This window comes from Triticum dicoccoides, chromosome 6A (assembly GCF_002162155.2).
Source record: "Triticum dicoccoides isolate Atlit2015 ecotype Zavitan chromosome 6A, WEW_v2.0, whole genome shotgun sequence".
Taxonomy (NCBI): domain Eukaryota; kingdom Viridiplantae; phylum Streptophyta; class Magnoliopsida; order Poales; family Poaceae; genus Triticum; species Triticum dicoccoides.
In genome coordinates this window covers 58,375,202-58,386,094 of record NC_041390.1, presented here as the reverse complement: position 1 = coordinate 58,386,094, position 10,893 = coordinate 58,375,202, and the positions used below count along the sequence as shown (strand labels likewise).

Below are 10,893 nucleotides of genomic sequence, written 5' to 3'. Positions count from 1 at the left end.
TTAACACATATAGCCTACCAAAAAAACTCTCACTTTAGCATGTCTTCACAAATACAGGCCACCACACATCTGGATGTTTCAACAAATGCAACCAACCACAATAGTAATTACACTTGTATGCACTGAACATGTATAGGATGCACAACATGCTTGAGGGAAGTATAACTATAGCACATAAGCAAAGGACACCATTGAGCACATTGTCATCCATCATGGTATACTAGCTACATTGAGGCCAACGGCGGAGCTTGACCAGGAAGATTGGGGGGGGGGGGCAAAGAGAAAAGATAGTGGAAAACATCTCTATTTTTCCAATCTGAATCTCTCTCTACAAAAACTCTTCAGTAAATTTGGAAAGGATGGGGAGGCATGGCACCTGTAGGGTTGCACATAGCTCCGCCAGTGGTTGAGGCATCGGCTAGGTCTTTCCTGTACGGCATCGGCTGGTCTCCGTCTGCACCGGACGCCAACACCGGTGCCCTACCAGCCTCCTCCTGGCCCTGCACCCTCTCTGCCACTGGTACATACGTCACCACCATGTCTTTCCTAAACATCAGGTACACAACGGCGACGAGGTAGGCAGCCATGAGCGCAAAGACGACCACAAAGACCGGCGCGCTGGTGTACCTTGGGAGGTGGTTATGTGCCAGCCAGTCTATGTAGGTCCATACCAGGAAGTAGGTGTTGACGATGATGAGTGCCACACTGAGGGCCCACGCGATGATCACCGTCTGCACCCATGCATTGATCATCATATGCGTGTTCGCAATTCTGATCTCTAAAGTTGCAATATGTGACATACAATTTTTTCTATGTGTAATTTTGTGTTATAAACAGTTACTTTTGTGAATGTCGATTGTGCAATTTTGTGTTTCTTGTGTTGAAATTGTTTGGAGGCTTACATAGATGGACTCCTTGAGGGGTCCTACTTTCTTCCTGCTGTTGCAAAACTTGAGGAGAGGGATGGGAGCGAACGACATCTCAAAAGAAAGAACCATCTACATCAAAGAAGAAAAAAAATCAGGAACCACGAGCTCATCAATCAGCCTGGAGATTATTATTTCTTTGGGTAGTAACTGCAGATTAACTAATCAGCCATTGCAATGACCATTTTTTTAACTATGGTGGAACTGGAAGAGGTCTGTAGGGGCCTGATCTAGATCGAGAGAGGAAGGAGGTAGGTGGGGATTTCTTAGAGAGGAAGGATGCCAGGAAGGAGAAGGAAAGCTTCTCTCCTTAGTCTATTCGATTACAATAATTCTCGATGCCTCTGGATCGCTACCCGACTGGACACTTAACAGCCTCACCAACCACACCGTTCCAGCTGTAATGTTTACACGACTGATGCACCACTCTGCTTCTCTGCTACGGTGACCCCACTGGTCAGTGCTTGTGTCTTGATGAGGGCCCGCCTGCCAGCCGTGACATTCTCCCCTCCTTGAGAACCGCCTTGACCCCAAGGCGGTGTCGATGGAAACCTCTCCTAGAGCTTCTCTGGATCTTCCCAAGTAGCCAAGTCAACCGGTAGTTCACTCCACTGCACCAGGGCACGTAGCTGCATCTCTCCTTGAGAACGAACCATCTTGCAATCCAACACTTGGCTGGGAGAGTGAGGTGCCTGCAAAACGGAGTTAGGTGGAGGTAATTTTGCACTGACTGGAACGGTCGCTCCCACCACTTTCTTCAGCAAAGATACATGCACCATTGGGTGAATCTTGCTGGTATCTGGCAGGTCAAGTCGATACGCCACTGCACCCACTTTAGCTTGAATGTTGTACGGTCCGTAGTAACGGAAGGCCAGCTTCTGGAACGGCCGCCTCGCCACGGAAGTTTGAATGAAGGGTTGTAGCTTTAGCAACACCGCGATACCAACCTCAAACGACCGATCGGTACGGTGGCGGTCTGCCTGTTTCTTCATTCGATCCCGAGCTTTCTTCAGCTGTTGTTGCAGGTGGTCCAGCAGGATTTCGTGCTCTTGCAACCATGCTGCCAGGTCCGACACAGTGCTGCTGTCCACTTGATCGATGCCGAACTCCCATGGTAGTTGCCCGTAGATCACTTTGAACGGAGTGCGCCCGAGCGGGGGTGGAAGCTGGTGTTGTACCAATATTCCGCCAACAAGAGCCACTTTGACCAGTTACCAGGGCAGGAATGCACTGAACAACGCAAGTACATTTCCGGGCACTGGTTAACACGCTCGGTTTGCCCGTCCGTCTACGGATGGTACGAAGAACTCATCCTCAGCTTTGTTCTGCATAGGCGAAACAACTCTTGCCATACCTGACTGGTGAAGATGCGGTCCCTGTCTGATATAATCCCCAATGGCATCCCGTGGAGTCGGTAAATCTCATGCATGAAGGTCTTGGCGATGTCAAGGGGCGTGAACGAGTGTCGCAATGGCATAAAATGTGCGTACTTGGAGATTTTGTCAACCACTACCAGGATAGCGTTATAGCCACCGGATTTGGGCAAGCCTTCGATGAAGTCGAGGGATATCACTGCCCATGGCCGTTTTGGGATAGGAGTGGCTGAAGCAACACGGCCGGCGAGACTCTCTCAGTCTTGGCTTGCTGACAGGTCAGGCACTGCTTGACAAACTCTTTCACTTGCTGTTTCATTCCCTTCCAAGCAAACATGCGTTTGATGCGGTTTTATCTGGCATGAAACCCTGAGTGCCCGCCCATAGCGATGTCATGCAACGACCTAACGACATGTTGTTGAGTATCAGTGTCCGGTCCCAGCCAAACACGCCCTTTGAATCTCAGCACCCCCCTTGAAGCTGGTAATCTGGTTCAGCACTTGGGTTCAGCGCTACGCGCGCTAGCAATTCTTTTGTAGCAGCATCCTCCTGGTACCCTGCCCGTACTGCTTTCAACCATACATGTTTCCATACTGACAAGGCTGCTAGCTCTGCGTCCCGCCTGTGTTCTTTTCTGGACAAGGCGTCAGCTGCTCTGTTTGAGATCCTTGCCTTGTATTGGATCACGTACTGCAGCCCGAGCAACTTTGTAAATGCTCGCTGTTGGATGGGAGTGTTCAAGCGCTGGTTAGTCAGGTGCAGGAGACTTTTTTGGTCCGTGCGCACCATGAACTCCGCGTGCTGCAAGTATGGGCGCCAGTGGTCGATGGCCAGGAGCAAGGCCAAACACTCTTTCTCGTATGCGGACAGCCCCAGGTTGCGAGGATCCAATGCTCGACTGAGGTAAGCTACTAGGTGGGAATCCTGCATCAACACTGCACCGACCCCTGTTGTGTTGGCGTCAGTTTCCACCATGAATGTCTTTGAGAAATCTGGCAGTGCCAGCACCGGAGCCTTAATCAGAGCTTTCTTGATAGCACAGAAGGCAACATCGGTTGTGGGTGTCCAGACAAACACCACACCTTTGCGCAGTAGATCTGTTAGGGGCTTACTAAGTATGCCAAAGTTTCTGACAAACTTACGGTAATATCCTGCCAACCCGAGAAACCCACGTAGTTTTCTTCACTGTATCAGGTACTGGCCAATCCCTCATGGTGCTCACCTTAATGTCATCCGTTGACACCCCCTGCTTACTTATCACGTGTCCCAAGTAGCTAATTTTTCTCTGAGTAAAAGCGCACTTTGATCGTTTGGCGTAGAACCCATTCTGCTGCAACAGTTGCAGCACCTGCGTCAATAGACTCACATGTTTCTCCAAGGTTCTAGAATGGACTAGAATGTCGTCCATGAACACGAGGACTCCTTCTCACAACAAGGGTGACAGCACTATGTTCATGGTACCCTGGAAAGTTGGAGGTCCGCCCGTCACGCTGTATGGCAGCACCCGAAACTGGAAGTGGCCATGGTGGGTCTTGAAAGTCGTTTTGTGCTCGTCCTCCGACAACAATCTGATCTGGTGGTAGCCTGCTCGGAGGTCCAGCTTCGAGAACCATGTGGAACCTGCCAACTCAACTAAGAGCTCGTCGATCACTAGCATTGGATAGCGCGACTTGATGGTTATTGCATTAAGATGCCGGAAGTCCACGCAAAATCTCCAAGTGTGATCCTTCTTTTTCACCAAGAGTACCAGAGAAGAGAACGGGCTAACACTAGGTGTGATAAGCCCCAGCCGCAACATCTCTTTCACTTGTGCTTCAATCTCATTTTTCTGCTCCGGGGTGTAGCGATATGGCCTAAGATTCACTGGTTTCGCGCCTGCCACCAGAGGAATGGCGTGATCCCATGGTTTCCGTTGGGGCAGTCCCGACGGTTCATCAAACACCACTTGAAACTGGTCCAAGACGCGTTGGATAGCAGCTGGGAGAGGTTCCTGTTGTTCTGGTTGGTCTGACAGACAGAGCATCACCACACCTGCAATTGCGTTCGCTTGTTCCATTTGCTCTAATTGCTCAACTGAGATCTGTGCTGGTTGCTTAACTTTTTGACGTAACCCTTGCATCTGTACCAGTTTCCCTTGATGGTGGAATTGCAATGTTTTCTCAGTCCAATCAATCAGCATTGGTCCACAACTTTCCAACCAGTCCACGCCAATGACCATGTCATAGCAGCCCAAAGGAAGCACCCGCAGATCAATAGTAAACTTGTGCGGCTGCGCCTGCCACTGACATTCTGGAATATATCTGGAGCAAGTGAGTTTGCCACCATATGCCACTCTGACCGTCACCGGCTTCAACTGGCAAATGCGATTGGCAAATCGCTCTGCTACTGACTCGCTGATGAGGCTATGGGAGCTGCCAGAATCGACCAGTATCAGAACTTCTTGCTTGTCAATGTGCCCCAACAAACGGACCGTGCGAGGCGTTGTTTGCCCTATGGTGGCCAACTTAGAAATGGACATGAGCTGTTCTTCGTCCGCTGCATGCTCCTGACAATCATCCCCCTCAGCCTGAAGCAAATCCAATAGCTCTTCCACGACATGCAGTTGTACCGTGGCAGCACACTGGTGGCCTTGGCCCCAGCGTTCCCCGCATTTAAAACAGAGCCCTCTTGCTCTGCGGTAGTTGCGAAGCACCGCCACGCAATCGTCGCCCCGGCCTTGATCGGGTCGCCGATCTGCTGCGTGTGCCCCGTCGATGCCACGCCTGTCCTCTGCGACGGCTGGTGGAGGAGGCGGCACTGCACGCGGTAGAGGCGCTGCCAGTGCTAGCAGGGGTCGCCGCTGAACACGCATAGGTTCTGGACGCCAGAATTCCCTTCGAGGCATCGCGTCCAATATCTCCTCCCGTAAGAGAGACAAGGAAAAGGCAGTATCCAATTCTTGAGGTCGATGTAATGCAACACCCGCTCTAATTTCCGCACGCAGCCCATCTACGAATTTGGTGGTGAAATACACAGGATCAAACCCCGAGTTGTGAGCTAATATCTGATGCATCAATTCCTCAAAGCGTGTCATGTATTCTGACACTGTCCCTGTCTGACCAAGTGCTGCAAATTGACAGAGCTGCGCCTGGTACTGGTCGCGTTCGAATTTGCCGCACAAAGCAGTGCAAAGCTCTTCCCAAGTGAATGCTTTCGTGCCTAGCTCATGCAATTGCAGCCAACGCGCTGTGTTGCCTGTAAAGTGCAGTGTAGAGACCCGAACCCACATCTCTTTGGGATGTCGTACACATTGAAGTATTTCTCACACTTGGATTTCCAGAATTGTGGATTTTCCCCATCGAATTGTGGAAAATCCAACTTCGGAAGAGCCCAACGAGACTGGTGCGAGTGGTGGTACTCGTCCTCTGGAACACAACTCAACTCTAGGCTGTGGGAACTGGAATTGACAATGGGAGGATAGAATGCACCCTTGGCCGGAGGCGGTGCCAGGGTGGTGACCACCCCGTGTACCATGCCCCTGGAGTTGTTGATGACGCCGTGGCCACTTGGCCCGTGGTGCCCCAGATCGGCCACTGGGGGCTCCTCCCCAGTACGCGCCGCTTGCCGAAGACCCACATCTTCTCGTGCGGAATCCGCTTCCGCGCTCGAGGATCTGCTAGCGCAGGGTGGAGGGCGATGCGCCCCACCTGGGTGCGGAGCTCGTCGAGCTGGTTCTGCAGGTTCGTCACCGCCGGGCGTCATAGCTCGAGGGAGGTCTGGATCGCTTCAAGTCGAGCTTCGTTAGCCGCCCGGCCTTCCTTGACCGACTGGATGAGCGCTGCGAGCTGCTCTTCCATGGCCGCTGTCTTCAAGGCCTGCTTGTTGGTGTAGCGTGGTCGGGGGTATGCCGTCTCCAAGTCACCGGATCACTGGACCTCTGATACCAACTGTTAGGGGCCTGATCTAGATCGAGAGGAAGGAGGTAGGTGGGGATTTCTTAGAGAGGAAGGATGCCGGGAAGGAGAAGGACAGCTTCTCTTCTTAGTCTATTCGATTACAATAATTCTTGATGCCTCTGGATCGCTACCAGACTGGCTACTTAACAGCCTCACCAACCACACCGGTCCATCTGTAACGTTTACACGACTGATGCACCACTCTGCTTCTCTGCTACGGTGACCCCACTGGTCAGTGCTTGTGTCTTGATGAGGGCCCGCCTGCCAGCCATGACAAGGTCATGGAGGAGTACCGAGGAAAGGATGATTAGCTTGCCAGCGCCTGACGGACCGCTCACAATGGAGACTATAAGGCTTGGAGCAATGGCGATGACCCTGGTGATGAGGTTCCTAACCCAGTTCTTCATCTTGATGTCCAGAAACCCCTGTAACATAGCCCATAATTGGAAGGGAAGATGTCTATACTCACTGGCATAGATAATGCTTAAGAATGCCTCTGAATAGTTTGCATAAATAAACTGGATAACACCTGGAGTAGGAATGATTACCTGCATGATGACCTGCCCAGCGAATGTGCAACTAATTTCGGTGCTTTGCCCAGAAGCTAGCAGCGCAACCGCATACACAACAGAGCTTGATCTCCCCAAAACATTCTGAAAGGAACAAAGATGATAATTAAACAAGGATTTAATGCAGAACTCTAACATCAGATGTCTGACGGTTATTCCTTTCGCATTACACAACATAAGGCACTTCAAACGCTTTTGAAACTGGAACGATCATTCCATCAGCTCAAGCATGGCATACTCTGAGCAGCAGAGGTGCAGATTGGAGAGTAAGATCGCCACAAGCGCCGGCATCGGCCGGAGAGAGATTATTAGCGCTACAAATGGATCCAGCAACGATAACCACCGCGACGTTGATCATGTAACATATACATAGCTGAAAAATTCTAAGGAGGGGTTTGTGTTTGCGTACACCAAATCTCTCACCCCAAGAAGCAAGAGGGTGCTGAACACCGTGAGGATAACTCCAGCCCACACAGGAATTTTGAACAATATGTTGAATGCAAAGGCGGTACCCAACACTGCAGTAGATACAGAATATGTTAGTCAAACGTAAAAGTCAGCAAAGAAAAGAAATATAAAATGGAAGTAACGAATAAGGTGTACTGATCAACCTTCAGGGATATCATCAGAAATTACCGAAAAAGTCATCAGAAATTACTGCAAGCTCTGCAATGATCCATAAGCAAATATTGACGAAGTGGGGATACTCTTCCCTGCAGAGTTCAGCAAGATGCCTCCCTGTACAGGATTGAGCGATAAGTGCAGATTTGATATGCAGAAACCATGACAGATAGTTGAGCGAAAGGTACTGGTTTTCACTCCAAGGTTGGCGGATACTGTTTGTATAAAGAGCGCAAAGATCATCCCAACTAAGATGACCCACAGAAGCTGATCATGGTAAATTTTAAAATAAAATCAGATTAGTAAAGAAAGAATGCTGAATACGTAGAACAAAAGGAGAGAAACAGAAATGACCGGTAGAGTGCATTCTTCTTTCATTTTCTTACAGACCTTTTCACTCTATATTGGTATAAATAATTATTTCTCTTGATCACTTCTCTAGGTTTCTTGTATCAGTAATATTATACTCCCTCCGATCCATATTACTTGTCTTAGATTTGTCTAGATATGGATGTACATCCGTATCCCGACAAAAAGACAAGTAATATGGATCGGACGGAGTAGCATAAAACCGGCCCTATACGTAAATGTACTTCTACAAAATAAGATATCATGTCGTTCTATGTTGACCAATTGATAGTCTGGGGAAAAGTGTTTGAAATGTTTTGATCTACATATGCAATAAGCAATTTAGCATTGAAAACAGGGTTTATAATCGAGTTTGTTCACCAAGGATTTGAAAAACCGGACCCTGGCTCAGGTTACAATCACTAAGCGAACTGCCATAAGTGGTACTCTCATCCAAATTTGTACGAATTGTCTTTTAGAAAAGGCGCATGATGCAAAATTTAAGAGCATTCTTATCACTTCCTTAAAACTTAACTAAAGCTGCAAAGCTAATCTGCTGCAAAATATATGTTTCCTTTCTGGATACCCCCCAAAAAAACTCCTTTAGTGCAGTAGTGCCCATCAGAGGCAAGAAGGCAGCAACTAAACTACCTCATACTTGAAGTCAGCTCCAGCTTGCATGTCAGTTTCCACTGTCAAATCATACATCAGAAACAAGCTTTACCACCTTGAAAGTTGGTCTCCTTTTTGTTAAAGAGTGTATCTAAACGGTATGCAGCTCTGAGCAAAAATAAAGGAGCTTACAGTTGCTAGGATCCAAGAAGCCAATGGCCACAAGAGCTCCAGGCCCAACATGAGCCAAGAACTTCCTCCATCTTGGCTGCTACCATGCAGCAAAAAAGTTCACACTGAACAGAAACAAGTACACAACTTAATTCAACCTTAGAAATGCACAAAAATGTAGTAGTATACCTGCACCTGGAATTCCTCATCTTTTTCGTCACCAGTAGTGCTGTCCTTGTGCTCGCCACCACTCTGCACTGCACCTCCATGGTGAGCTTCGCGTCCAATCTCATCCCTTTCACCAGCCCCTTCCATTCTCCATTGCTAATGCACGTATCTCTGGAAGGACTGTGCCTCTTGCTCTTTCCAACACAGCAACTTCTGTATTTTATAGGCCAGCGACCAGTTGAAGACTGTACCATATAAAACGCAAACTTCAAATACAGTACTATAGCAGAGGGAATAGCTGTCATGGTGGCTCCTGTCGATTCCGCTGTAGTCGCTAGTTTTATGCCTTTCAAAGATGCTACTCTTATACCTCACAAAATGGCAAGTGTGGCATAAATTTTAGTTTAAACTGTTCGAAGGCGGAAATTTTACTCACACTTACATTACCCCACCACAGTAGGAGTAGTTCGATAAATCGTTGCAGACCTTTTCCCTTTTCATTTTGGAGGTAGACAAAGCAGTCACCAAAACTTTGGCAGCTTCGGCAAAACTATGTGTCAATGACAGGTGAGCCACCATAGTAAGTGTGGCATAACATAGTTGCCTACTTTAAAAGGAAGTAAACAAATCCATAAGGAATTGGCTCAAACACCTAGAAGCAGATTAAGCGCGATCACGAATCTGGTCCACCGCAAAACCTGCAGATCTACCAAGTGAAGCTTTTAAACGCAAGATTCCCCTTTTCCCCATAAATGGTTCCTCCTATCATATTCATACGGGTCTCGGGTCCTAGAACAATCAAGGCTCCTATATGAAGTTTGATATTTAGCTTTGCAGCTACAAACGAGGAACTGTAAAAACATCAAGGTCTCTTGTGGTTGAGCAAAATACATTAGCAAGAACATCAGGTGACGTGGCTTTGATTGGCCGTTCCTCGCCGAACATTTTGGAGCCTTCCCGGCAGCCATTTATCGGTGAAGGCTGGAGGCCCGGACCTGGTGCAGTCCACAACCTTGTTTACATATTCTATTGTAGCCATGCGTACTGCAAGATTGTACTTTAAAAAGCCTTAAACTCTCTCTTTGTTGGAATGCACACTCTGACTATCCGTCCAAATTGTAAGTGGGAACCTAGGACAGAGTGTAGTGTGAATAACCACTTCACGGAGTGAGTATTGAGTAGGAGTCAAGTAACCATCCATGATTTTCTACTGGTATGTCATAATTAACAGACTAATCGAGGCGCGCCGAATGGCTAGCTTGCTAAGGCTAGTCGTAATGATAGTATCATAGCTAGTATCATGCATGTCAACTAGGCAATTTTGATGAGGTGTTATAGCATTAAATGAAGAAAGAGATTGTGAAGTATCATATCATGATAATGTATCATAATAAATGCTATGCTACTTTGTGTCATGCATGGCAATAAATAGAATACTAGATGATACTAATATATAATACTATGCATTAGGGAGATAGTATCATATGCATGATACTACTATATAATACTCCCCGTTACAACCAGCCTAAGAGTAGATGTGCGTGTGCGTCTATTGGGCGGAGATGGAACGGCGTCATGTGATCGTTGAAGCTAACAGTTGAACATGGTGAAGGACAATAAGTGTTAGAACAAAATAACAAATTGTTCTTTTGAACGAACTAGTAGAAGAATAGCTTGTGTGGATGCTAATGCTCACCGGGGAGCCGCCTGCCGCGTGCTTGCGCCCCTGCACCGGCTAGGCACCCTGGAGTCGCTCCTCCTCGCTCGCTCAACGTCACGCTCGGCGCCGTTGTTTGCTTGTTCCCGCGTGGCGGCGCTGCCGTGGCCCAGGCGTGCAAGGCTCCGGCATTTCGTCGAACGGCTGGCGGGCAGCCCGGCGACCGAAGCGCCGGATCAGCCATCGTGTTCAGACGGCGGACACGCGGCGGCTCCACCGTGCTCCGAGGCTCCCACTCCTCCTATTCGGACATCGGCCGCAGTCACGGAGCGTCGCCGTCGTCGATTGCTGTGGGACTGGTCTCTCTGACCGATAAACGAGCTCTGATTTTATTCTCATCGGGAATGATGGATGACAGACATATCATCATCAGCAATCAGGTCATACAATAGCTCTTCCTTATATGATGCACATGGAAAAATAATTTGTCATGAACTAGAACTAATCACCAAG

The 10,893-nt window shown here is 48.5% G+C and overlaps 1 pseudogene; it reads right to left on the bottom strand.

Annotated features, from left to right (window-relative positions):
• Window positions 1–341: 341 nt before the first annotated feature.
• LOC119315644 lies at window positions 342–8,912 on the bottom strand (annotated as a pseudogene).
• Window positions 8,913–10,893: the final 1,981 nt, after the last annotated feature.